The following is a 23,348-nucleotide window of genomic DNA, read 5'->3' on the forward strand; positions in this document are numbered from 1 at the left end:
GCTCAGGCCGCCCAAGGGCTACTACTGTAGTGGATGACCGCTACCTACGGATTATGGCTCGCAGGAACCCTGACAGCAACGCCAACATAATGAAAATGCTTTTCTTGCAACCATAGGATGCCGTGTTACGACTCAAACTGTGCGCAATAGGCTGCATGATGCGCAACATCACTCCCGACGCTCGTGGCGAGATCCATCTATTGAACAAAGACACCATGCCGCGCGGTACAGACGGGCCCAAAACATACCGAATGGACCGCTCAGGAATGGCATCACGTTCTCTTCACCGATGAGTGTCGCATATGCCTTCAACCAGACAATCGTCGGAGACTTGTTTGGAGGCAAACCGGTCAGGCTGAACGCCTTAGACACACTATCCAGCGAGTGCAGCAAGGTGGAGGTTCCCTGCTGTTTTGGGGTGCATTATGTGGGGCCGACGTACGTCGCTGGTGGTCATGGAAGGCGCCGTAACGGCTGTACGATACGTGAATGCCATCCTGCGACCGATAGTGCAACCATATCGGCAGCATATTGGCGAAGCAGTAGTCTTCATGGGCGACAATTCGTCCCTTCATCGTGCACATCTTGTGAATGGCTTCCTTCAGGAATACGACATCGCTCGACTAGAGTGGCCAGCATGTTCTCCAGACATGAACCATATCGAACGTGCGTGGGATAAATTGAAAAGGGAAATTTATGGTCGACGTGAGCCACCACCCACTCTGAGGGATCTACGTCGAATCGCCGTTAAGGAGTGGGACAATCCGGACCAACAGTGCCTTGATGGACTTGTGGATAGTATGCCACGCCGAATACAGGCATGCATCAATGCAGGAAGACTTGCTACTGGGTATTAGAGGTACCGGTGTGTACAGCAATGTGCATCACCACTTCTCAGTGTGTGGTGATACAAGATGGAATATGTGGTTTTCATGAGCAATAAAAAGGGCGAAAATGATGTTTATCTCTAATCCAATTTTCTGTACAAGTTCCGGAACTCTCGGAACCGAGGTGATGTAAAACTTTTCTTGATGTGTGTATATCAATCGTCCCCCAGGACACATCACGCTATATATATTTATACATACTGAAAATCCAAAGAAACTGGTACACCTGCCTAATATAGTGTACTGCCTCCATGAGCACGTAGAAGTGCCGCAACACGACATGGTATGGACTCGAGTGATCTCGGAAGTAGTGCCAGGGAGAATTGTCACCAAGAGTCCTGCAGAGTTGTCCATAAATCTGTAAGAGTACGAGCGCCTGGAGATCTCTTCTGAACAGCACGTTGAATAATGTTCATGTCTGGGGAGTTTGAGGGCCAGCGGAGTGTTCCTGGAGCCACTCTGGAGGAATTCTGGACGTTGTCCTGCTGGGATTGTCCAAGTTCGTCGGAATGCACAATGGACATGAATGGTTGCAGGTGGTCAGACAGGATGCTTACGCACGTGTCAACTGTCAGAGTCGTATCTAGACGTAGTACGGGTCCCATATTACTCGAACTACACATCCCACCCCATTACAGAGCCTCCAGCAGCTTGAACAGTCTCCTGCTGATATGCAGGGTCAATGGATTCACGAGGTTGTCTCCATATCGGTACACGTCCATCCGCTTGATACAATTTGAAACGAGACGCGTCCAACCAGGCAACATGTATTCTGTCATCAACAGACCAATGACGGTGTTGTCTGGCACAGGCGAGGTGTAAAGCTTTGTGTCGTGCAGTCATCAAGGGCACACGAGTGGGCTTTCGGCTCCGAAACCCCATATTGATGATGTTTCGTTGAATGGTTCGCCTGCTGACACTTTTTGATGGCCCAGCATTGAAATCTGTAGAAATTTCCGGAAGAGTTGCACTTCTGCCACGCTGAACAATTCTCTTCAGTCGTCCTCGGTCCCGTTCTTGCACGATGTTTTCCCGGCCGCAGCGATATCGGAGAGTTGATGTTTTACCGGATTCCTGATATTCACGGTGCACTATTGAAACGATCGTACGGGAACATCCCCACTTCATCGCTACCTCGGCGATGCTGTGTCCTATCACTCGCCGACAGTAACACCACGTTCATTCTTGATAACCTGAAAGTTTAGTAGCAGTAACCGATCTAACAACTGTGCCAGACACTTGTTGTCTTATATAGACGTTCCCGACCACAGTGCCGTATTCTGCGTGTTCGCATATCTCTGTATTTGAATACGCATGCCTACACCAGTATCTTTGGCGCTTATATATCCTACTGGCCATTAATATTGCTACACCAAGAAGAAATGCAAATGATAAACGGGTATTCATTGGACACGTATATTATAATAGAACTGACATGTGATTACATTTTCACGCAATTTGGCCTTGATACGCATGTGCATTGAGTCTAACAGAGCTTGGATGGCGTGTACAAATACAGTGGCCCATGCAGCTTCAACACGATACCACAGTTCATCAAGAGTACTGACTGGCGTGTTGTGACGAGCCAGTTGCTCGGCCACCATTGACCAGACGTTTTCAGTTGGTGAGAGATCTGGAGAATGTGCTGTACAGGGCAGCAGTGGAACGTTTTCTGTATCCAGAAAGGGCCGTACAGGACCTGCAACATGCAGTCGTGCTTTATCCTGCTGAAATGTAGGGTTTCGCAGGTATCGAATGAAGGGTAGAGCCACGGGTCGTAACACATCTGAAATGTAACGTCCACTGTCCAAAGTGCCGTCAATGCGAACAAGAGGTGACCGAGACGTGTAGCCAATAGCACCCCATACCATCACGCTGGGTGATAGGCCAGTATGGCGATGACGAATACACGCTTCCAATGTGCGTTCACCGTGATGTCGGCAAACACGGATGCGACCATCGTGATGCTGTAAACAGAACCTTGATTCATCCGAAAAAATGACGTTTTGCCATTCGCACACCCAGGTTCGTAGTTGAGTACACCATCGCAGGAGCTCCTGTCTGTGATGCAGCGTCAAGGATAACCGCAGCAATGGTCTCCGAGCTGATAGTCCATGCTGCTGGAAACGTCGTGGAACTGTTCGTGCAGATGGTTATTGTCTTGCAAACGTTGACTGAGGGATCGAAACGTGGGTGCACGATCCATTACAGCCGTAAGGATAATATGCCTGTCATCTCGACTGCTAGCGGTACGAGGCCGTTGGGATCCAGCACAGCATTCCGTATTACCCTCCTCAACCCACCGATTCCATATTCTGCTAACAGTCATTGGCTCTCGACCAACGCAAGTAGCAATGTTGCGATACGATAAACCGCAATCGCGATAGGCTATAATCCGACCTTTGTCAAAGTCGGAAACGTGATGGTACGCATTTCTCCTCCTTACACGATCTATCACAGCAACGTTTCACCAGGCAACGCCGGTCAACTGCTGTTTTTGTTTGAGAAATCGGTTGGAAACTTCTCTCATGTCAGCACGTTGTAGGTGTGGCCACCGGCGCCAACCTTGTGAGAATGCTCTGAAAAGATAATCATTTGCATATGACAGCATCTTCTTGCTGTCGGTTAAATTTCGCGTCTGTAGCACGTCATCTTCGTGGTGTAGCAATATTAAAGGCCAGAGGGAGAGAGAGAGAGAGAGAGAGAGAGAGAGAAGCGGTGTTATGCGGTATTTGCGTGATGTGTCCTGCGGGCACCTGATGTTGATGTCCGATGTCTACTTAACACTTCAAGTGTGTCTGTTTCATTTCTACTTCATAGTGCTCAGGATGAAAGAGCAGCAGTGGAAGCCACCCTGTAGCTGTCACTAGTGTTTTGCTGTGCCGCCGCCGACGGATAGCAGCGAATGTAAACGTGGGACATTCGTCGTCGGCTACAGTACCAACCACACCCACAATACGACGGCCGCTCATGTTTCATTCAGGGCTGGTCCGCCGCCAGCCATACATGTTTCACGTCATCGTTGCGTGCAGCATCCACACACTACACGTGCCGGCGGGTTTTCTGCACCGCGTCCGCCACACGATCAATGTTGCATCAGTTCGAACGAGTCTGCTGTTAGCACACGTGCATCCAACTCCAGAACCGGATAAAAAAAAGGTCTTCGGCTAATTCTGTTTTGTGAACGTTGAGCCTTGGACGAGGAAACGTTTCTGCGCATAAAGTTTCGTTTTCTAATGCTGGAGACCTCCTCAGGAGTAGTACAGGTCTAGCTACTTCAAATTCAGAAACGTGCATATCGCATCACTGAATAGAAGACACATTCTGCGGAGTTCGGCCGCCTGATGTATGCCCTTTTATTAGGTTGGTGCATAAGTTTTCGATTTTCTTGTTGATATTTCGGTTGCTATGGGTTTATTTATCGATTGTAATTTTTATGTTTGTGGTACACTGTTGCTATTTGAGTTCACATGTTGACATTTCGTCGTGTGGAGATAGCGAGTGGAGCTGTGGACGCTAGAAAATGGAGGGGTGCATAAGTTTTCGATTTGCTTGTTGATATTTCGGTTGCTATGGGTTTATTTATCGATTGTAATTTTATGTTTGTAGTTCACTGTTGCTATTTGAGTTTACATGTTGACGTTTCGTCGTGTGCAGGTAGTGAGTGGAGCTGTGGACGCTAGGAAATGGAGGGTGCATAAGTTTTCGATTTGCTTATTGATATTTCGGTTGCTATGGGTTTATTTATCGATTGTAATTTTTATGTTTGTGGTACACTGTTGCTATTTGAGTTTACATATTGATGTTTCGTCGTGTGGAGGTAGTGAGTGGAGCTGTGGACGCTGGAAAATGGAGGGGTGCATAAGTTTTCGATTTTCTTGTTGATATTTCGGTTGCTATGGTTTTATTTATCGATCGTAATTTTTTGTTTGTAGTACACTGTTGCTAATTGAGTTTACATGTTGACGTTTCGTCGTGTGGTGGTAGTGAGTGGAGCTGTGGACGCTAGGAAATGGAGGGGTGCATAAGTTTTCGATTTGCTTGTTGATATTTCGGTTGATATGGGTTTATTTATCGATTGTAAATTTATGTTTGTGGTACACTGTTGCTATTTGAGTTTACATGTTGACGTTTCGTCGTGTGGAGGTAGTGAGTGGAGCTGTGGACGCTAGGAAATGGAGGGGTGCATAAGTTTTCGATTTGCTTGTTGATATTTCGGTTGATATGGGTTTATTTATCGATTGTAAATTTATGTTTGTGGTACACTGTTGCTATTTGAGTTTACATGTTGACGTTTCGTCGTGTGGAGGTAGCGAGTGGAGCTGTGGACGCTAGGAAATGGAGGGGTGCATAAGTTTTCGATTTGCTTGTTGATATTTCGGTTGCTATGGGTTTATTTATCGATTGTAATTTTTTGTTTGTGGTACACTGTTGCTATTTGAGTTTACATGTTGACGTTTCGTCGTGTGGAGGTAGCGAGTGGAGCTGTGGACGCTAGAAAATGGAGGGGGAACGGCAGCGGAGGTACCCATTAACATTTGCCCCGTGTGTGGGGATAATAAGATTTGACAGAGTACACCAAGAAAATGGTTTGCTCGTTTTAAGGAGAATCGTTTTGACATTACTGGCTCTCGACATTCAGGAAGACCTTCACAGTTTGATGCAGGTCAGTAGTATCACAAATTGAGTCCGCCTTGATGCAGAACACCTTGTTATTCGTTTATTTCTTTATCATCCCAACCCAGTTTCGGCGACAAATATCACCATCATCAGTGGGGTTTTTAAATCTAAAACATGCATAAAATGGTATGGTTGTACAAACACAGCAAAACATTATTACGTTTTTACAAATCGTCTTTTGAAATATAGTTTTATATTGGGACTTTCATACTACCTTATTTATTGTATGCTACAGCATGTTTTAAGCAATTATTGGCACTGTTTGTGACATATTTTCTGTGCTCTTTTTTCTGTTGTCGTCATTTTACTTAGCGAACATCATGTCATCTGCAACCATGTGAGCGGCTGTTAGTAAACAAACACTCAAAGGTGAACTTCGTATGTCACCAGTATACACTTGGGGTTGTGGTAGTGTTGTGGAAACCAGTTATTTTGGTGTGTATTTAGCTGTTGCTTAGCTATTCGTGTACTCACGTTCGTTGCGTGGTGTGTTGCTGCTTTTTACACAAAAAAAGAAAACTTTGTTACTGATCCAGAATATTGCGCCATCTTGCTGTTCGCGTATGTCGCGAGAGGCGTATCGCAAGTGGCGAGAAAGGCTATGAAAAACTGTAGCGCGGATTACGACGACTTCTGTTCATTATTTATGTCCCTGTGTGTGATGCGGAAGTGGTTCTTTTGCGTGTGTGTGCCTTCTGTGTCCTTGGTCAGTTCTCTCAGAGCGGTAAAGAGTGTGTTGTTGCACAGTGTTGTATTTTCATTTATTACATTTTTCCCTTCGACTATAGCCTTTTGTATGTGAAAATTTTCTTCTATTGTTAGTTGTCGGTATACACTGTTGCTGTTTCTCAGAATGCGTTGATCGTTTGCGATATTAGTGGGCTTATGGTTTTTGTTTATTAGATGTTCTGCAAAAGTTGAATGTGTGCTGTGACTTCTTAGAGCTCTCACGTGCTCTGTGTACCTCGTTCGGAAATTTCTGCTTGCTTGTCCTATGTAGTGGGCCTGACAAGAGTTGCAAGTGAGTTGATATATTTCAGCGTTGCTGGTCTGGGGTTTTTCTGACTGGTCTTAGTATTTTCTGAACTGTATTGTTTGTTCTGAATGTTATTGGGATCCTTTTTTTTTAAGATTTTTCCTATTCTATGTGATATTTTGTTATTGTATGTTAGTGTGTACCATCTCTCTCTTTTTTCTGAAGTGGTGTGGTCTGTTGCGTTGTGTGTGTGCTGCATGTTTCCGTTTTACCTTGTTGTTGAGTTTGTTTATGATGTCTGTTTTGTAGTCGTTGTCAATAGCAATTTGTTTGATTATGTTTAGTTCCTGTGTGCAGTTTCCTGGTTTAAGAGGTGTTCTGTTTATCCTGTGGAGCATTTGTGTGAAACTGGCATATTTTTTGCACTGTCGGGTGGTTGGATGAGCTGTGGATAACACTGCTTGTGGATGTGGGATTTCTGTAGATGGAGAATTCATGTTGGTGGTTGTTTCTTGTGATTTTAAGATACAAGAAATTTAGTTTGTTGTTGTTTTCCATTTCCGTTGTGGGTGGACTTGTGGGTGTACTGTGTTGATGTTACTGTGGAGCTCTTCTATCCTGCTATGTGTTTCATCTACAAGACAGATTGTGTCATCCACATATCGGTACCTTTCCACCATCGTGCGACATTTTCACGCAATTGGGGAGGTTCATAGATTGGCTGTATGGATATTTCATGCTCTAAGCCAAAACCGGAAAAATCAGTGGGTGACCATACGTGCAACTCTGCTTGCTCGTAATCAATTGACTCGTGAACAACACCGACCATTCCTATCCTATATCGCTACTAGCAATGAGAAATGGTTTCTTTATGCTGACATAAGGACAAGAAGGGAATGGTTCAGTCCAGACAAAGCAGCAATTCGTCGTAGAAAGACCTGCTCGCATCCACAAAAGATAATGTTATGCATCTGGTGGCAGAGCGACTGTGTGGTGTACTACGAACTGCTTGCTCGAGATGTAACTGATGCTACTCCACTGTAACGCCCGCCCGCATTCTGCTAAACTGACAAAAAAACTGTGCAGAAGTTGGGTTGGGCAGGCATTCCGCAACCAATTTATTCATCTGATCTTGCACTCTCAGATTTTCACGTTTCCCGCTATCTATCGAACAGTCTTCAAGGAACTTCCTTTCCGCAAGAAAATGCGCTCCGAACATGGCACTATGATTTCTTCGGCCAAAACCACGTAATTTCTACAGTCGCGGAATCGAAAAGTCACCCCAGCACCTGCAGACTGTTGTACATAGTGAAGGAGAACTAAAGCCTCTGTCATATGTATCTGTTTCTTTATTAAACCTACGGAAAAACGCTAGAACATACGTACGAGGGTAATCCCAAAAGTAAGGTCTATTTTTTTTATAAGTACATAGACCTGTTTATTTCCACAGTGGATCGGTTTACAGCTTCAACAGTCAGCTATTTTTCGACATAATCACCGTTTCTGTCGATGCATTTTTGTAGACGCTGTAGCAGTTTTTCTATGCCCATGTCATACCAGCTCTCGCAATGCTGTTCAAAAAGTTATGAACGTCTTCTTTCACCTCGTCGTCGGAGCTGAATCGCTTTCCGGTCAAATGTTCTTTTAACCTAGGGAACAGGTGATAGTCACTGAGCGCCAAGTCAGGACTATAGGGTGGGTGGTTGATTATGTTGCAGTGAAACTGTTGCAGGAGAGCAACGGTTTGCCGAGCGATGTGTGGGCGAGCGTTGTCATGGCGAATGGGTTCAAAATGGTTCAAATGGCTCTGAGCACTATGGGACTTAACATCTGAGGTCATCAGTCTCCTTGAACTTAGAACTACTTAAACCTAATTAATCTAAGGACATCACACACATCCATGCCCGGACTGTAAGAAAAATGCAGGTCTCGCCTGTTTTACAAGGGAATCTTCCTGAAAAATAGAGCCAAGTTTGGGTAATGATGATTGAGGTGGATAGAAATCACACACCCTTCTCTAAAAAGGAGACCACAAGGATTCAATAGGTTGGTCGTAGGATGTGTTCCATAAATAAACAGAGAAAATCGCGACAACAGTCTCTGCAGAATTTCTCTACCCTTTGTAGACAATTGCTCGGGCGAATACGGCGCAAATTGCGACTGATTTGCTCGTTCGATTGGGCTCGGGGGTGTGGTACCGCCCACCACATTCGTCGGACTTACGCCCTTGCGACTTCACCTTGATTCCTAAATAGCTGAATGAACCACTTCATGCCATTCGCTTCGCACCTGTTACTAAGATTCGTCGGCAGTAGACCGCTCCACTCCAACTATCAACACAAGTGGCACTGCTACGAGCTATACACAATGCTGGTGACTGCTTTGAAGGATGGTAAAACTTTGGGACACGGATATCTTTTCTATAAATTGTAAATAATTAGTTCCCACTACTCAAGTTCGAACCTTCGTATTTACCCGTGGGATAGATTTCAAGAGCAGCGGACCTACAATGCTTCCTTGTGGAAGACCATCTGCCTATTACTTTCGACAAGCACGCTGATATCTGTAGCCATCAGCATACAGTACCACAACAGTGAATATTTAGCTATGAGGCGGATAGTGTATATTTAACCTCTCCCAACAACAGCAGATCTAAAATTCTACCCTGTGGAATGCAAAATATAGTGACTAAAAATATAGTGACTAAAAATCACCAAGTAAGAGAGGTGCAGCCAACGGCCATGCCGCGGTGGTAACACCGGTTCCCATCAGATCACCGAAGTTAAGCGCTGTCGAGCTGGGCCAGCACTTGGATGGGGAACCATCCGGTCTGCCGAGCGCTGTTGGTAAGCGGGGTGCACTCAGCCCTTGTGAGGCAAACTGAGGAGCTACTTGATTGAGAAGTAGCGGCTCCGGTCTCGGAAACTGAGATACGGCCGGGGAAACAGTGTGCTGACCACGTGCCCCTCCATATCCGCATCCGGTGACGCCTGTGGTCTGAGGATGACACGGCGGCCGGTCGGTACCGTCGGGCCATCATGGCCTGTTCGGGAGGAGTTTAGTTTTGTTTAAGGGTCGTGCGACGTAAACAAAAGTTGCTAGGTGTGTTTCTACATCTTAAAGATGATGTCTGTTCACATATAGCGCCGGTCGCATATGAGGAGCGCTAGTAGCGGCGCTGTCAGCTTGAAAACTGGGTTTGCTTTAAATACGATCGTAGGAGTCAGTGGCCTTTGAGATTGGAAGTCGTGAGCTGGTGTTAGTCAAGATCGCCTTTAAGACAACAAAGACTCCACTGCCTACACCTCACTGGGTTTGAACGAGCTCATCTACGCTACTGCCCATTAAAATTGCTACACCAAGAAGAAATTCAGATGATAAACGGGTATTCATTGGGCAAATATATTATACCAGAACTGACATGTGATTACATTTTCACGCAGTTTGGGTGCATAGCTCCTGAGAAATCAGTACCCAGAATAACCACCCCTAGCCGTAATAAAGGCCTTGATACGCCTGGGCATTGAGTCAAACAGAGCTTGCATGGCGTGTACAGGTACAGCCGGGTGATACGCCAGTATGGCGATGACGAATACACGCTTCCAATGTGCGTTCACCGCGATGTCGCCAAACACGGATGCGACCATCATGATGCTCTAAACAGAACCTGAATTCGTCCGAAAAAATGACGTTTTGCCATTCGTGCACCCAGGTTCGTCGTTGAGTACACCATCGCAGGCGCTCCTGTCTGTGATGCAGCGTCAAGAGTAACCACAGCCACAGTCTCCGAATTTATAGTCCATGCTGCTGCTAACGTCGTCGAACTGTTCGTGCAGATGTCTTGCAAACGTCCCCATCTGTTGACTCAGGGATCGAGACGTGGCTGCACGATGCGTTACAGCCATGCGGATAAGATGCCTGTCATCTCGACTGCTAGTGATACGAGGCCGTTGGGATCCAGCACGGCGTTCCGTATTACCCTCCTGAACCTACCGATTCCATATTCTGCTAACAGTCATTGGATCTCGACCAACGCGAGCAGCAATGTCGCGATACGATAAACCCGCAATCAAGATAGGCTACAATCCGCCCTTTATCAAAGTCGGAAACGTGATGGCACGCGTTTCTCCTCCTTGCACGAGGCATCACGACGACGTTTCACCAGGCAACGCCGGTCAACTGCTGTTTGTGTGTGAGAAATCGGTTGGAAACTTTCCTCATGTCAGCACGTTGCAGGTGTTGCCTCCGGCGCCAGCCTTGTGTGAATTCTGAAAAGCTAATCATCTGCATATCACAGCATCTTCTTCCTGTCGGTTAAATTTCGCGTCTGTAACACGTCATCTCCGTGGTGTAGCTATTTTGAATGCCATTAGTATAATACGGCTACGAGAAGCTCGATGTTCATTCTGCGATAGTGCAGTAAGACGTAGCACCGGCTGTGTATGATTACTAACAGCGGTGGTCACGGGAAGGTACGGTCACAAGAATACAGGACTCCGGACTGCCCTGTGGCTCTACCGAGAGGGAAGATAGTCATGTTCGCATCTGGCGTCTGTCGCATCGTACTGCACCTGCAGCAGCAGTTTGAGCAGCAGTTGGCACCACAGTGACATAACGAAATGTCACAAATCGGTTATTTCAGGGGTCGTTCAGAGCCAGACTACCTGTACCGTGCATTCCACTGACCCCATATCTCCGCCATTTGCGACTTCAGCGCTGTCAAGCCAGATCTCATTGGAGGGCATCGTACAGGTCTGTTGTGTTTCCTGATGAAAGCTGGTTCTGCCTTGGTGCCAGTGATGACCGTGTGTTGATTAGAAGAATGCCAGTTGAGGCCCTCAGACCAAACTGTCTGCATACTAGACACAATGGACTTCCACCTGGAGTAACGGTCTGCAGTTGCGATTTCGTACGGCCGGCCGCTGTGCCCGAGAGGTTCTAGGCGCTTCAGACCGGTACTGCGCTGCTGCTACGGCCGCAGGTTTGAATCCTGCCTCGGGCCTGGATGTGTGTGATGCCCCTAGGTTAGTCAGGTTTAAGTAGTTCTAAGTCTAGGGGACTGCTGACCGCAGATGTAAAGTCCCATAGTTCTTAGAGCCATTTGAACAATTTTTTTTATTTGGTACCACAACATGAGCACTCTCCCAGTTATCCCTATCACCCGCAGCCTCTTTATTCGACCTGTCGCGCTGCCACTCATGTACAGCATTCCAGCCGCTGTTTTCCAACAGGATAACGTTCGCCCACATGATGCTGTTTTAACCCAGCATACTCTACCGAGTGTCGACATGTTGTCTTGACTGCTCGATCACCAGATCTGCCTCCATTCGAACACAAATGGGACATCTGCGGACGACAGCGTTACCTACAAACAGCACTAACAGTCCATGAATTGACCGACCAAGTGCAACGGGCATAGAACTGCTTCCCAGATATAGACATCCACCATTTGTACAACACAACGCATGCGCGTCTGCATGCTTGCATTCAACATTCTGGCGGCTGGCGGTCACATCGGTTATCGATGAACCAGCATTTCACATTTGCAATAGCTTACCTTGCGCTTACATTAACATCTGGTCTTGCGACGTTAATCGCTTAAATATGTTAGACACAGTTAATGTATTCCAGAAATTTTATTACTCCATATTTATTACACTACTGGCCATTAAAATTGCTGCACCACGAAGATGACGCGCTACAGACGCGAAATTTAACCGACAGGAAGAAGGTGCTGTAATATGCAAATGATTAGCTTTTCAGATCATTCACACAAGGTTGCCGCCGGCGGCGACACCTGCAACGTGCTGACATAAGGTAAGTTTCCAACCGATTTCTCATACACAAACAGCAGCTGACCGGCGTTGCCTGGTGAAACGTTGTTGTGTTGCCTTGTGTAAGGAGGAGAAATGCGTACCATCACGTTTCCGACTTTGATATAGGTCGGATTGTAGCCTATCGCGATTGCGGTTTATCGTATCGCGACATTGCTGCTCGCGTTGGTCGAGATCCAATGACTGTTAGCAGAATATAGAATCGGTGGATTCCGAAGGGTAATACGGAACGCCGTGCTGGATCCCAACGGCCTCGTATGACTAGCAGTCGAGATGACGGGCATCTTATCCGCAGGACTGTAACGGATCGTGCAGCCACGTCTCGATCGCTAAGTCAACAGATGGGGACGTCCGCAAGACAACAACCATCTGCACGAACAGTTCGACGAGGTTTGCAGCAGCATGGGCTATCAGCTCGGAGACCATGGCTGCGGTTACCCTTGACGCTGCATCACAGACAGGAGCCCCTGCTAAGGTGTACTCAACGACGAAATTGGGTGCACAAATGGTAAAACATCTTTTTTTCGGATGAATCCTGGTTATGTTTACAGCATCATGATGGTCGCATTCGTGTTTGGCGACATCGCGGTGAACGCACATTGGAAGCGTGTATTCGTCATCGCTATACTGGCGTATCACCTGGCGTGATGGTATGGGGTGCCATTGGTTACACGTCTCGGTCACCTCTTGTTCGCGTTGACGGTGCTTTGAACATTGGACGTTACATTTCAGATGAGTTATGACCCGTGGCTCTACCCTTCATTCGATCCCTGCAAACCCTACATGTCAGCAGGATAATGCACGACCGCATGTTGCAGGTGCTGTACAGGCCTTTCTGGATACAGAAAATGTTCGACTGCTGCCCTGGCCAGCACATTCTGCAGATGTCTCACCAATTGAAAACGTCTGGGCAATGGTGGCCGAGCAGCTGGCTCCTCACAATACGCCAGTCACTACTGTTGATGAACTGTGATATCGTGTTGAAGCTGCATGGGCAGCTGTACCTGTACACGCCATCCAAGCTCTGTTTGACTCAATGCCCAGGTGTATCGAGGCCGTTATTACGGCCAGAGGTGGTTGTCCGGGTACTGATTTCTCAGGATCTATGCACACAAATTGCGTGAAAATGTTATCACATATCAGTTCTAGTATAAAATATTTGTCCAATGAATACCCGTTTATCATCTGCATTTCTTCTTGGTGTAGCAATTTTAATGGCCAGTAGTGTATTTTTTGGTGTTGCAATTTTTTCCGTCAGTGTAGTTACCACAAACCAAGTTTCAACCGTATTAAGTTGTGAGGCAGGTTGCAAGATGAGCGGACCTAGAATGCTTCCCTGTGGAACATCATCTCTGAATATTTAGCTATGAGGCATATGGCGTATATTTAATTAATTCCAATTCTGCCCTGTGGAACACATAATATTTACTGTTCACGAGTGCACAGCTATATGTGTATTCGTGCAAGACTGTAAAGAAGCGAGTATTTAGGTGTGGTGCAGATTCTATTTCTCGTCCTGAACGCTTGTTGAAACATCCGATTCTCAGTGATGTGGAACAGACGCTCCGTGTTAACCGTGTGTCCCGGACGTGTCGCAGGTCGGATCCTTAATTGGCGAATTAGCCGGGCGTAGCGGAAAGTCTCAGAGACAGCCGGGAGCCGCCCTTTGTGATGCAAATGGCCCCTGCGTGCGTTTAACGAGCGCTGCGCGGTGCGTGGCCCGGTCTCCAATTAGCGGAGTTGCTTCGCCGCGAGTGAAAGAAGCGCCGAAACGGGGGAAACGGATAGTGAGGTCACGCGACAGCATCTGTAAGGCGCATCTGAAACCGTGCTCTCCATCACCACTACTAATACACTGACGGAAGAAAAATTAGTACACACTCTAGGGGTTAGTGATTCACTCAAGATTTGTTGTTGAAACAGTACATATGAAATACATGAAATGATTACGTTTACCAGATGAATGCTGAAACACCCGTGGTAGTACGTGAGGTAGCCTCCACAGACGGCAATGCAGCCGCTGGTATCCAGTGGATCTTACAGATCGTGAGTTATGTCCTGGGATTCGCTATGCCACGCCTCCTCGACCTTTCCACGTAGTTGTGTAAATTCCAGCTGGCCGAATTGATATACAAAGGGCGAAACAAGGAGGGAGTTGGGTTATGATCTGTGCAGCCACGTCATGGTTTGCCATGGCCCTCTTGGGTACTCTCTGTTGTGTTGGCGGAAGTGCCAATACCGTGTTACTAGTAGAGTCCGAAATGCACGCGTTTTAACTCACGCAGGCTGGCGTGAGGACGGAAGGACTATACTGACGTGAGGGCTGGAACATGAAAAGGAATTAGAATTCAGAGAGCAGACGTAATTAGTTTGATACTTAACTCCAATCCATTAATGATGAACGTCGCTCTTGACGGTACATGAATCACAATAGTATCTGTTGAGAAGACATAGTAAGTGAATATGGTGCCCTGCTAGGTCGTAGCAAACGACGTAGCTGAAGGCTATGCTAAACTGTCCTCTCTGCAAATGACACCGTATGTAGGCGGTGAACCATCGCCAGCAAAGTCGGCTGTGCAACTGGGGCGAGTGCTAGGCAGTCTCTCTAGACTAGACCTGCCGTCTGGCGGCGCTCGGTCTGCAATCACTGATAGTGGCGACACGTGGGTGCGACGTATACTAACGGACCGCGGCCGATTTAAAGGCTACCACCTAGCAAGTGTGGTGTCTGGCGGTGACACCACACTCTACGAGGTCGCATTACTCTCAAGGACTGTGTGACCGTTTTGGCTGATCAGGTCCATCCTGTGGTACTGGGTTTGTTCCCAAACGGTGACTCTGTGTTCCATGACGACAGGACCCCCGTTCCTACAGCGCGCGTCGCCCGGAACTGGTTTTGTGAATACGAGTGTGAACAGTTACATCTCTTTGGCGCCACAGTGACGAGATCTCAACACTCTTGGGCCTTCATTGCCAACTTTGAACAGAAGGATGCTTGAAATATCCTGGCAGATTAAAACTGTGTGCCGGACCGAGACTCGAACTCGGGACCTTTGCCGTTCGCGGGCAAGTGCTCTGTCAACTGAGCTATCCAAGCACGACTCACGCCCCGTCCTCACAGCTTTACATCTGCCAGTACCTCGTCTCCTACCTTCCAAACTTTACAGAAGCTCCCCTGCGAACCTTGCAGAACTAGCACTCCTGAAAGAAAGGAGAACACTTGCCCGAGAAAGGCAAATATCCCGAGTTCGAGTCTCGGTCCGGCACACAGTTTTAATCTGCCAGGAAGTTTCATATCAGCGCACACTCCGCTGCAGAGTGAAAATCTCATTCTGGAAACATCCCCCAGGCTGTGGCTAAACCTTGTCTCCGCAATATCCTTTCTTTCAGGAGTGCTAGTTCTGCAAGGTTCGCAGGAGAGCTTCTGTAAAGTTTGGAAGGTATGAGACGAGGTACTGGTAGAAGTAAAGCTGTGAGGACGGGGCGTGAGTAGTACTTGGGTAGCTCAGTTGGTAGAGCAGTTGCCCGCAAGAGGCAAAGGTCCCGAGTTCGAGTCTCGGTCCGCCACACAGTTTTAATCTGCCAGGAAGTTTCATAACAGCACACACTCCGCTGCAGAGTGAAAATCTCATTCTGGAAACATCCCCCAGGCTGTGGCTAAGCCATGTCTCCGCAGTATCCTTTCTTTCAGGAGTGCTAGTTCTGCAAGGTTCGCAGGAGAGCTTCTGTAAAGTTTGGAAGGTAGGAGACGAGGTACTGGTAGAAGTAAAGCTGTGAGGACGGGGCGTGAGTCGTGCTTGGGTAGCTCAGTTGGTAGAGCAGTTGCCCGCGAAAGGCAAAGGTCCCGAGTTCGAGTCTCGGTCCGGCACACAGTTTTAATCTGCCAGGAAGTTTCATATCAGCGCACACTCAGCTGCAGAGTGGAAATCTCATTCTAGAAGGATGCTTGATTGCTACCCATCTCCATCGTCGTTTCCTGACTTGCCACGATTCTCCAGGATAAATCGCATAAGATTCCGTTGGAAACCGTACAGAACCTGTGTCTCTCTATTCCGAGACGATTGGAAGCTGTTTTGATTGCCAACGGGTTTCCTACACTGTACTACGTTTCGTAATGTGTTATGGTTTGGTGTTTTGCATCTGTTTATATTGTATAGGGAGCAATGGTCATCGTAATAAAATAAGAGGAATCAGAGTATAACGAAGCAAGTTATTACGAGATAACATTCGTTGCAGTAAGGCACGCAGTACGGTGGCTGCTTGATAGCTATGTTACTTTTTTCCGCTCACTCACAGCACAGGTGACGCTGCCTGCCGTGAAAACTGCATAGAACAGCAGACATTCGGTCGATACGAAGATTCATACCCTCTAGGAATATAAATAATCCATTTAGTTACTATCCGATTTTGTTCAAATTTGTTACGCAGCCTTTTGTTATTAATGGAATGATGCTGTCAAAATTTCAAATTTTTATTTACTATAGTTCCGGGGATAAAGAGAATCACCTAAAAGTCTTAAACCCTACGACTGATTTTTTTTTCTTTTTAAAAAACCAAGTTAGGAACAATAACAGATTGACTTTCATTGTCATTTGAAGCCATTACAAAGTTGTCAGTGCATAACAAATCAATTAATTAGAATTTTCTTTTTAAAACTTCAGTCACTTTGCATTACGTAAAAAAACCGGTCAGAATTATTGTTTGATTATATTTTTTTGTGTTGGCAGAAGAGCCAACACCGTGTTACGAGTGGAGGCCGAAACGCAGCGTTTTAGCTCACGCAGGCTGGCGTGAGGAGGGAAGAACCATGCTGACGTGAGGTCTGGAACGTGACAAGGAATGAGAATTCAGAAAGCGGACGTAATTAGTTTGATACTTTACTTTAATCCATTAATGATGAACGTCGCTCTTGACGGTACACGATTCACAATATTGTCTTTCAGAATACATTCTTGAAGTAATTATAGTAACTGATTATGGCGCCTTGCTAGGTCGTAGCAAATGACGTAGCTGAAGGCTATGCTAAACTGTCGTCTCTGCAAATTAGACCGTATATAGACAGTGAACCATTGTTAGCAAAGTCGGCTGTACAACTGGGGCGAGTGCTAGGGAGTCTCTCTAGACTAGACCTGCCGTGTGGCGGCGCTCGGTCTGCAATCACTGATAGTTGGCGACACGCGGGTCCGACGTATACTAACGGACTGCGGCCGATTTAAAGGCTACCACCTAGCAAGTGTGGTGTCTAGCGGTGACGCCACATATTTTGTTGTGTGAGTGTGTGAGAATGATTGAGAGAGTGTATGTGGGACATACATTAAAATTTAATATTTCATTTTACGTAAAACCTTGTACAAAGGAACCATGGGAAAGTTATTCAGATGACGAATGTCTGTGTTAGCATACTTTTGTGTAAAAGCAGCTCGAATGGAAGTTGGAGGCGGAATAAGTTTATTTATCAATTTGAAGAATACTTCGCGCTTTGCTTATTTTGATTAAACATAATACAAGAAATTGAAGTTTTGCTGATGTTAATTACTATCAAATTAGTGACTAGATAACGGAAGATTTGCCATGATAATGGTCAGGAAGGAACGTTCTTATTGGTCGTTTAGTTCAGCAGCCAATCAAAATTAAGCTGTCTCCATACGAATAGAGGAGTGGGCAGAGAAGAGAATACGTCGGGAGAGTCGCTTGCTAGCCGGTCTACGGATAACACGATGTCAGACCGATCCTTAAAAATACTCTGTAACATGAGGAAATAGTGAGCTAATTTCGGTTCGAACATATCGTGACTGCAGCGACTGGAGTTACGAACATTTTAATGAAAGTTTCGTGTTTCTAAGTTAAAGAGTTTGAGAGATATGAGCGCGTGAACTTCCTGGTCGTAGTAACAACTCCGCGTGGCGTGTTTCGTACTCTGTATGGAATATTTTGGCGAGCACCTCTTACGAAGAAGACCACTGAAACGACCGAATGTTTAACTCGCGAATAATTGTGGGTCTGTGACTGGTAGAACGTGAAAATTAGTCGGGTCGGACTTGCTAAAATTCTGGCTACTTTTCTAGTGAATGTTTGTTATACAGACAGTGAATTTTCAATGATAACGTTTCAGCATATTAAATACGGACTTGATAGCAACGTCATGTGTTTCAATATAAATAAAAAACAGAGTTAATCTACTTTTAAACGCTTTTCTGTAGATAGACTGAACATCCCGAACGCCCAATTTTTGTGTCATGAACTTTCAGGAACGGACTTTGAACTAGAATTATGCGGCCTCTGTGTGGTAGGTATCAGGTAGTGGTTTCATCAACGCTGATTTACACTGCCTAGCACATATCTGCTACTACAGAGTGAAGGGGCATCGGCAAGAATCCTATCGAGGTAGGCCGACTGAAAGATAGCGTTAACAACAACACACAGATGACCTATCCCGCTCCGTGGCAAGAGCTCCAATGGAAAGATTTATTTGTTCGTTTTTCCCGCGCTAATATGAAGGTGATTCGGTGACCCCTCTGCCATTCACGTAAGTGTAACTTGCAGAGTGATCATGTAGATACAGAAACATGTAGTGATCCGCTAACTGCTGATATGTCTCATTTTGGTCTGCGGAAAAACGGCTCTGAGCACTATGGGACTTAACTGCTGAGGTCATCAGTCCCCTAGAACTCAGACCTACTTAAACCTAACTAACCTAAGGACATCACACACATCCATGCCCGAGGCAGGATTCGAACCTGCGACCGTAGCGGTCGCGCGGTTCCAGACTGTAGCGCCTAGAACCGCTCGGCCACTTCGGTCGGCTTGCTCTGCGGTTTGCAGTTTTTGCGCACTAGTGTTCTGAAACTATGGAGATAGGCCTATTTGTGAATAACTTCGTGTGAATGAATTAATGTGCCTTTTGAGTAACCAAATTGCCATATTAAGTATTTCAGAGTTGCTGTACTTAATCGTATAATCTTAAATGGAACAAATATTAACTTCTCTCCTCGGCAAATAGTTTGGGAATAATAATAGATGAATATCTAAACTGGACAGAGCACGTAACTGCAGTGTGCAAAAAAGCATCAGCATCCCTTCATGTCCTACAAAAATATAAAAAACTCTTCCCTTTCGATTTTAAAAAGAAATTAGTACAAACGCTTATACTCGCAATCACTGGCTACAGCGATATTATCCTACAAGGCCTCTCTCAGGAACATTCGCGACGTCTGGAACTGGTCAGCAATGCCTGTGTCCGAGATATCTGTGACGTTCGACTTTTTGATCACATTTCACCAGCATATGCAAGATTGTCCTGGGTGCGTGCAGACAAACGCAGAGATTTCCATACACTCTGTCTCATCTACTGCCTTATAAATGTACACTGTCCCTTATATCTCTCCTCGTCCTTAACGCTTATGTCGGAACAACATGACAGAAACACACGTTCCCATCACAATAAAATCCCGTCTGTTCCACTGCATCGCTCAGTCACCTTCTCCAAGTCTTTTACAGTAGCGGGAACCCGACTCTGGAATAACCTCCCTCGTTATGTTAGAGATCTGAAAAACATGTCCGACTTCAAAAAACAGTTAATGACGTATCTACTTAAGCAACAGTAATGCCTTCCTCTGTACATGAATGCACTTCACCTCATTACTTCCCTCTTTCCCCCTCCTTAAATCTCCCTTCACCAAAACTCGCTATACTAGTAAACATCTACTTTACACACCAAGATATTAATGTACATCTGCACAGATCTTCATTACTATTGCCAATTTTTCTCGTGTTTATCATTATTATTTGATTTTTTTACTGTTATTATTATTGCTTTTATCATAATCTGTATGTATAGCACCTGCTGTAAAAATACTGCCAACATTTACTTTATTAGGTCTTAGGCACTACTCTTTATTCATATTGTCACTAGAGTAATCTAATTTTCTTATTTAGACTATTGTCGTGATGTAACTCTGACGTGTGAAATGGTGCATGTGTGGAGCACTGGTCCGATGTAAGAGAGGGCCTGATGCCCCTAATCTGATCAGGTTAAGTAAATGAATAAATAGACTGTGATCAAATGGGTCTTTACTAGTGAAACAAGCCTCTATAACATAACTTTATCGTTGTGAGGAGCTCCGAAAATAACACTAATTCGGATGCAGAAGTAATTATAGAGTTGAGATTAATCTCTCGATGCTATAGACGTCGGTGCCGCCTGCTCCGGAGCGCAGGAAGGCGATAAAAACTTTTCCTCTCGACAGTTAATGAGTCTCGCGTGCCCGAAAGTAATTAGCTTATTTCTTTATGCCGTTCAGTCCGAAATGTAATTCTCTTGTCCGGGGAGACCGAGCCATTTCTCCCAATCAGATTACCGACGAGTCAGTATTGGAGCCATCTCCTTTAGAAGAGGACGGCGTAGCAATGGAAAGGCGATTCCGAGTCGGCGCGGTATCTGTTATCGGATACCGATACTAAGTATACGGTTAGCAGGAGCTTCGTTCCCGACATGTTTATTTACTCCGTGGGCGGAATTTTAATCAGCACTAGAGCTGTTCTTTGTGTGTACCGGGATAAAGTAGAAGGGATTATAGCACGTGCAGCAGACATGGGCAGAGATTCCAACACCGCGGAGAGATATGATGTTGGGTGTGGGACATATTAGAACATCAGTCGTAGAAGGGTTCCTTTTCGTAACAAAGGCTGAAAGCGGTCGAAGCAAATAAAACCGGATAACTTGGTGATGTTTAGTTCCAGGGCTTCTCGCACTGCGAGTTACAAATACACGGAAGAAATAATTTCATAAGCGTCGTAAATTACATTGAAAATTTAGATGACTGTTTTTCTTGGGCAAAACTGTATGACTTTTCTTTTACGAAAGCTCCGTTATCATTGTTACTGACATTTACTTAAGGGGACCACACCGTCGTTCAGGTCGAAAAAAGTCGATTTTCGGTTTTCATCATATTTCGATAGATTAAGGTTTTATTTAAGTACCCTGAAAAGGATTTTGCTGAAAAAAATTTTTTTCGAGCATTTAAACAGCATTTTCCTACCACGTGTGTTTATGTACCACGCCCACTTTTCTGTCACCCACTGTCAACTGTAAGCCATATGGAGACGCCATTATTAGCAAAAATAGAATGTGTAGGCCATGTTCAAAAACGTTTGGGAACAAGGCTGAGAAAGCTAACTATTGATACGAGAGCAAAAATATTAGAAGATGGAAAATTGTTGACCGGACAGGGTCGGTTAACTAAAACTGAAATAGAAAACTTGTAGGTATACTATGGGCAGGAAATTGGGAGAAATAAAGAAAATCTGGAGGCAATGAAGAGAGATCTTTGGGCCATATTCTTCCATAAGTCCTCTATGATGATAAGCCATGTCATGGATTGTGTCCATCAGGAGAAAATTCGTGGTGTAAATACAATAGGGCTGAGGCAACTGGAGAATCTTATTCTCAGCAGCATTCCCTTTCTGCTGCTGTTATTACAGCAATTAAACCTATTTTCAGAGACTTGGTTCATCCTGACCTTCTAAGAAAATGTCTGCATGGGCAGACGCAGAACCCAAATGAATGTTTCAACAGCATAATTTGGAACCGCCTTCCTAAAACTGTATTTGTAGGCATGCATAGAATGAAACTAGAAGTTCATGATGCTGTTGTTACATTCAGTTGTGGTAATATTGGAAAGTGTTGGGTGCTGAAACAGCTGGGAATTAATCCAGGTGAAAATATGATCACTGGGCTGCAACATTGCGCTAAAATGAGGATAGCCGATGCAGACAGGTCTGCATCTAATATGGCCAAGAAAGCAAGACAAACATCCAGGGAGGTGAAAAAGAAGTTGAAAGTCCTGCTAGAGGCCAAATAAGTGCCATCATATGTAGCAGGACAGTTTTAATTAACTGTAAGTAACAAATTTTGTTCTTTAAAGTCTATTTTCAGTACATATGCCCCATTATGTCAGAAACTATCATAGATAAATGAACGGAATTTTCAGAGACTCTGCATAACATAAAAAGCCACCTCTGGCACTACATTCATTAATATTCCCCAGTTAGGAAGTTCACAAATTAATATTTTCTGCAGAAAAAACTTAACATTTTTTGTTAATAAATGTACAAAAGTATCAGGTGATCAAAAAGGCAGTATAAATTTGAAAACTTAATAAACCACGGAATAATGTAGATAGAGAGGTAAAAATTGAGACACATGCTTGGAATGACATAGGGTTTTATTATAACCCAAAAAAAAGTTCACAAAATCTCCGACAGATGGCGTTGTTTGGTGATCGTGTGCTCAGCCGCCACTTTCGTCATGCTTGGCCTCCCAGGTCCCCAGACCTCAGTCCGTGCGATTTTTGGCTTTGTGGTTACCTGAAGTCTCAAGTGTATCGTGATCGACCGACATCTCTAGGGATGCTGGAAGACAACATCCGACGCCAATGCCTCAGCATAACTCCGGACATACTTTACAGTACTGTTCACAAGATTATTCCTCGACGACAGCTATTGTTGAGGAATGATGGTGGACATATTGAGCATTTCCTGTAAAGAATATCATCTTTGCTTTGTCTTACTTTGTTACACTAATTATTGCTGTTCTGATCAGATGAAGCGCCATCTGTCGGACATTTTTTAGCTTTTGTATTTATTTGGTTCTAATAAAACCCCACGACATTCCAAGCATGTGTGTCAATTTGTACCTCCCTATCTACATTATTCCGTGATTTATTCAGTTTTCAAATTTATACTGACTTTTTGATCACCTGGTATTTCTTAAAAACTATAAAATGGATAAAGTAAACTCTATTAGCATCATGTAACATACAGTAAAAATATTATGGTCCTGCATCAGATAGTTTTTTTCAGAAATGGGTCAAATATATGCCTAAATGAACATGGGTTGGGTAGGCAGGGTGTGGTCCCCTTAAGGCGTTTCAGTATGGCTTGGTAAGACAATCGCAACAGAAGGCAGGTTCT

The 23,348-nt window shown here is 45.2% G+C and overlaps 1 protein-coding gene, 1 non-coding gene and 1 pseudogene across 4 annotated transcripts in view; 2 read left to right on the forward strand and 1 right to left on the reverse strand.

Moving 5' to 3' along the window:
* The window catches only part of LOC126428105 (uncharacterized), an 857,744-nt gene that overhangs the window by 562,307 nt on the left and 272,089 nt on the right, over positions 1–23,348 (reverse strand). The gene's annotated exons all lie outside the window — the stretch shown is intronic.
* LOC126428522 (5S ribosomal RNA) lies at positions 9,275–9,392 on the forward strand (annotated as a pseudogene).
* Positions 16,172–16,246, forward strand: Trnas-cga (transfer RNA serine (anticodon CGA)). The gene has a single exon. It is a non-coding gene; the product is annotated as a tRNA-Ser (tRNA).

This window comes from Schistocerca serialis, chromosome 12 (genome assembly GCF_023864345.2).
Source record: "Schistocerca serialis cubense isolate TAMUIC-IGC-003099 chromosome 12, iqSchSeri2.2, whole genome shotgun sequence".
NCBI classification, from domain to species: Eukaryota; Metazoa; Arthropoda; class Insecta; order Orthoptera; family Acrididae; genus Schistocerca; species Schistocerca serialis.